The following is a 5340-nucleotide window of genomic DNA, read 5'->3' as shown; positions in this document are numbered from 1 at the left end:
AGTAGATGATAGTGGATATCAAGATGCAGGGGAAGGGGGATAGTGTAGGTAGCCTAAATCAGTTCACACAGAAATGAGGCAGTGGAGGATGGGAAAACCCAGCAAATGTGAGGTGTTCCCTGTAGCACCTATTGTATACTTGAATTAAAGTAAAAATAAGTGGAAGATGAGGGACAAGAGGGAAAGAGAAAACCGAAAAAAAAAAAAAAACTAATTATAATAAAGAAAAAAGAAAGGCAAGAAGAAAGGAAGAAAGAAAAAGAGGATGGGCAAACGGTGGGGAATGGATAGGGAGAAGAGAGATACAGGTACACACGTGTCACAATTGCAACACTATCTAAAACAACAACTTCCCCCCGCTTTGCCCTAAAACCCCCCCGTCTGTCTGCCCAAATGGGTCTGCAAGCACCTCCCTTCCCACAAACCCCCAATAGGCCGCCCAGGGCCCACGAACTCCCCAGTACTGCAGATGCTCAAAAAAAAAAAAAAAAAAAAAAAAAAATTAAGTAAAATTAAAAAAAAAAAAAAAAACAAACAGAAACCCCTCCGCAGGCCCGGCTCCGCCCGCCGCGGAGGCTTGGACCGGCTCTGCCCGGCTCCTCACGCCGCCTTGGCCTGGCCTGGCTCCGCCCAGCTCCGCTCGCTACAGCGGCCCAGCCGGCTGCGGCATCCACCTCCCGCCACCGCGGCCTGGACCGGCCCTGCCCGGCTCCGTACCCGCCGCGGCCTGACCCGGGCCCGCCCGGCTCCAAACGCTACCGCGGCCCGCTGCCGGGGCCTGAACCGGCCCCGCCCGGCTCCAAGCGCTACCGCGGCCCGCAGCCGGGGCCTGCACCGGCCCCGCCCGGCTCCAAGCGCTACCGCGGCCCGCAGCCGGGGCCTGCACCGGCCCCGCCCGGCTCCAAGCGCTACCGCGGCCCGCAGCCGGGGCCTGCACCGGCCCCGCCCGGCTCCAAGCGCTACCGCGGCCCGCAGCCGGGGCCTGCACCGGCCCCGCCCGGCTCCAAACGCTACCGCGGCCCGCAGCCGGGGCCTGCACCGGCCCCGCCCGGCTCCAAACGCTACCGCGGCCCGGCCCGGCCTGGCTCAGCCCCACCGAGCGGGGCTAGATGCCTCGTCTCCGCCTACCCAAGAAGGGAATCCTCTACAGGTAGCTGGGATCTCCGTGTATATTTCACAGACGAATCCTCTCTCGTTTTTTCAGTTTTATCTTTTACTGTTTGAGATTGAAAAGCAATGAGTTTTCCAAGCCTATAAGTCCCCCAATTTTTGAACTTTTCTTTTCTCTTTCACGCTTGTAAACAGTCCAATGTTTTTGAGCTCATTCATTTTTTATTGTACCTTGTCAAATGCAGTACACAATTACCATCGGTATTTTCAACCTCTTCTCTTAGACTTTAAAATTCATTAGGCTCATTTTTGGCTTTCCAAGTTATTGAAGGCAACATTATGTTCTGCCATTGCCTAATGTGGATCACTGTCTGTACAGCCTCCCATGGATGGTTTCTTTGGTGTCCACCATTCAGCTACTAAGCCAATGCCATAGATTTTTCAGCTTTTTATTTTTAATGGTAGGTAGGACCACTTCTCTAATACCGATTTTTCTATCAGTCAAGATAAGTTATGCTACAGTACCAATCCCAAATTTTCAGTATTTGAACCCAACAAAAATTATTTTCACTCATGCCACATGTCCAGTGTGGGCTGGTGGGAGTTGCTTAAAAAATTCACTCAGGGATCCAGGCTGACTAAGCCAGGTAGACACGAGCTTCTGTGAGCACTGCTGTAGCAGGATGGGCTAAGGTAAATGCCTTGAAGTGATACATGCCACTTGTGATTACATCTATCAGACAAAGCAAGTCACACAACCACACTTAACTATTATACAAAGGGAGTAGAGGGAAGAAAACCCTGAATTTTGTAAAGAGCCAAAGTGATTACTGCACAAAGACATCTGAATATGTCTTTAGTTTACCTTGACCTATGACTGATTGTGGCAGTTTGGTATTATTTATGAATTCCACAAAGAGATATAGATTCTGTTTGTAAACTGGTCTGTTCTTCTGGGTATGATGCCCTTTGATTGATTTAAATTCAAAGGTTTTAAGTTTATTTAATTCAATTCAAGGTCTTTGATTTGACCATGTCAGTAAGGTGTGGTTCAGGGTTGAGGCCCCGCCCCCGGAATCAAGAAGACACACAGAAGAAGATACAGAAGAAGGAGAGAGAACTTTGTCAGTTTGGATCTTGGAGCCCCAGGGAAAAGATGAGCCATTGCCTGATAGTTTATAGCTGACTTTGTGAAGAGAGCTGAGCAGCTAGGACTTGAGAGATGAACCGATGCCAGCCTCCACCTGTGATCAAAAGAACCTGCCACCACAGAGCCTTAAGAGGAAGAAGGAAGGAGAGACCAGAAGAGATCACCTGCCCTCTTGCTTCAACATGTGGCAACAGAGTTTGGTGAGGAAGTAACTTTGAGTTAGATACTCTTTAGGGCCTTGTAACTGTAAGCTTCTACCCCAAATAAATACCCTTTATAAAAGCCAGCAGATTTCTGGTACTTTGCATCAGCACCCCTTTGGCTGACTAACACACTAGTATTTTGGGCAAAGAATTCTAGTTTCGAAATTATTTTTCTTCAGAATTTTGAAGGTAATGCCCCACTGCTTCTCAGTTTCCAGTATTGCTGTTTTTAAAGGTTCCAAATCTATTCTGATTTTAGATTATCTGGATGGGACCTGATTTATCTGGAAGCTTTAAGATTTGTCCCAAGTGCTTTGAAATTTCACAGTAATGTAAGTTTGTTTTCAACCACTGGGCTAGACCCTTTCTGGCTCTTTCAATTTCTAAACTCATGCTTTTCGGTTCTTTCTTCATGGTTGTAATATCTTTGAATATCTTTGAGAATTTCTTTTTTTTTTTTTTTAGGGTTGGCAAGGGAGCAAAGTGTTTATTAAGAAAAGAGTACACAACCCAAGACCTGGGTTATGGGCATGCTGGAAAGGTAAGTTGCCTCTTTGAGAACTGTAATGATTTCTTCTTAGAACTTTTTTTTCTTATTTAGTATCTATCCTACATTGAATTTTTCAGTTTTTTTTTTGGTTATTTGTCTTTTATGTTACAGGATTTCCCAAGATAGCTGATAATCCTTGCTTGGGGTCATATTTTAGAGGCACTAAAATGTTCACTAGAAGCTTTGATGCCAGGCACGGGGCTTGTCAATCTGAGTGTGACCATAAGATCGCCCAGTTGTGCTGTTTAAATACTAGGACAGTATTTAAATATTTACTCATGAGATGGTCAAATTTATGCTTGGAAGCTTCTGGCCTGGCTCTTCTCTTAATCCCACAAGTCTGAACTATGTTCCTGTTCAGAACATCCTGTGTTATCTTCTCTAGTCTTTTACTGGGGAGAGGGAGGGCCAGTTGCTCTGCATTGCAGAGTAAGGTAAGGGATATGGGACTGTTATTGCTTCTTAAACTTACCAGTCAATTTTGGGAAATGGGACAATATTCTTGACTTTATTAGAGTTATAAAATGGATTTAATACAGCTTAATACAGTTTTTAGTAGTTCTGCAATGGAGAGACTGAGATGCAGCATTCTTTCTATCCATTAGAGGGCGCTGTAGAACAGCCTACAGGTTCATGGCTAACAGCCGCGGACTCGATCCGTGCAATTATCAGCCTGTGACAAAATTCAATAGCTCTCAAAGCATACACAAAGGAACTGTTACTTCTAAGTGGTTTACAGATGGGAGAGATACTAAAGCCAAATGAATTCTGCTTTATTGTAATGTTTTTTTTCATAGCTGTTCTCAGAGAGAGGAAACTGTGCCGGGAAGGGCATTCATTTGGCCGACTCACGGTGGTCACTTTTGGGTCCTGAGAGGGCGAGCCTAAGCCGGATGCCCTACAGAGGCACGGCGGTAGCGTGGGGTGCGTGAGGCTGGCCCGGCAGGGGGCTCCCTGCAGGAGGAAAACGCCTGCACATGTTTGGGGCTGAGAGTCTGCCTCTTGACCAAGCCCTCTCAGTTGGTAATTAATAAGAATCAACCCTTAACTCCCATGCAGTGCCTCAGGTGGGGAAGCAGATTCCTGTGACGAGCCAAAACGGGAGGGATTTGGAAGGCTGCTGGGCAGTATGGGGGACAGTTGAGGGAAACCACAGAATGATTATTTTGTTGGCTTTTTTCTTTTCGGCGTGTCCATGTGAGTTTATTGTATCACAAGGCAGGTAGTCTGAAAAATCTGCTGAATGAGGATCGTTCACAGATACCATTTCTGATAATTTTTAAAATGCCATTGAGCATTACTTTGTGCCACTTAAAGTATATATTATCCAGAGAAAATGAATATTAAGTCAACTTGAAAAGTCTCAGTGGCTACTTTTCAAAAACAGGATTAAAGGGGCACTTAAAGCTTAAAAAGACATGTTCTCCAACTATCCTTCTGATGCTTGAATCACGTTTGTGATAATCACCTTCAAAGCTTATTTGGTCCATACTTGAATTTCTCCATGACACCAGTCACACCTGCCAAAGCATCCCATTCCATTTTGGAAAACTCTATTAGGACAAAAGCCACCTTTAATTTCTATCTATTAGCCTTAGATTTATTTATTTACTCCCCTCCCCCCGCCCCCCGTTGTTTGTCGTTACTGTCTGCTCTCTGTGTGCATAGGCTGTGTGCTCTCTGTGTCTGCTCATATCTTATTTAATTCCCAAATGCGTCTCTATGGTACAAGTATTAGTGCCCTTATTTTACAGGGAAGGAATTTGTAAGTAATTGATTTGCTTTCATATGTGATGCATTTTGCAATTGGGATTGAAATCAGATCTGCCTGCTTCCAAATCTGATACTCTTTCCATTTATGCCACAGTGCCTGGCATTCCTTATAAATAAATAGAAAGCCTATCTACCGTGGACTCTAAACAACTTGATATTGAGTCTTTGCAGCTCATACTTTGTCCAGCCCAGTTCCAGAGCAGGAGACCTGATAGGGATTTGGGATTGCATTTCTGTATTGTAGGAAAATATGAATTTTTCTGGAGTGGAAATGTAGTAGGAGGGGCTGTGGCCAAGGTCATCAGGAGTGCAACAGGGTGCTGGTTCATTCAATCCTCAGAGCGCTGATTAAAAGTGTGCTGCAGAGCTCCTGGGAGAGGGCAGTTCAGATCAGCAGTCACTCAGAATGCTTGGGGAATACAGCTTGTTCTGCCAAGGAATCCCCAGCTTACTTGTTTTTTTTTAAAGATTTATTTCTTTTATTTATTTCTCTCCCTATCCCCAACCCCTCCATTGTGTGCTCTCTGCGTCCGTTCACTGTGTGTTCTTCTGTG

The sequence above is a fragment of the Dasypus novemcinctus genome, chromosome 25 (assembly GCF_030445035.2).
Source record: "Dasypus novemcinctus isolate mDasNov1 chromosome 25, mDasNov1.1.hap2, whole genome shotgun sequence".
NCBI lineage: Eukaryota > Metazoa > Chordata > Mammalia > Cingulata > Dasypodidae > Dasypus > Dasypus novemcinctus.
The sequence above is the reverse complement of the archived record's forward strand: the minus strand, read 5'-3'. Positions refer to the sequence as shown.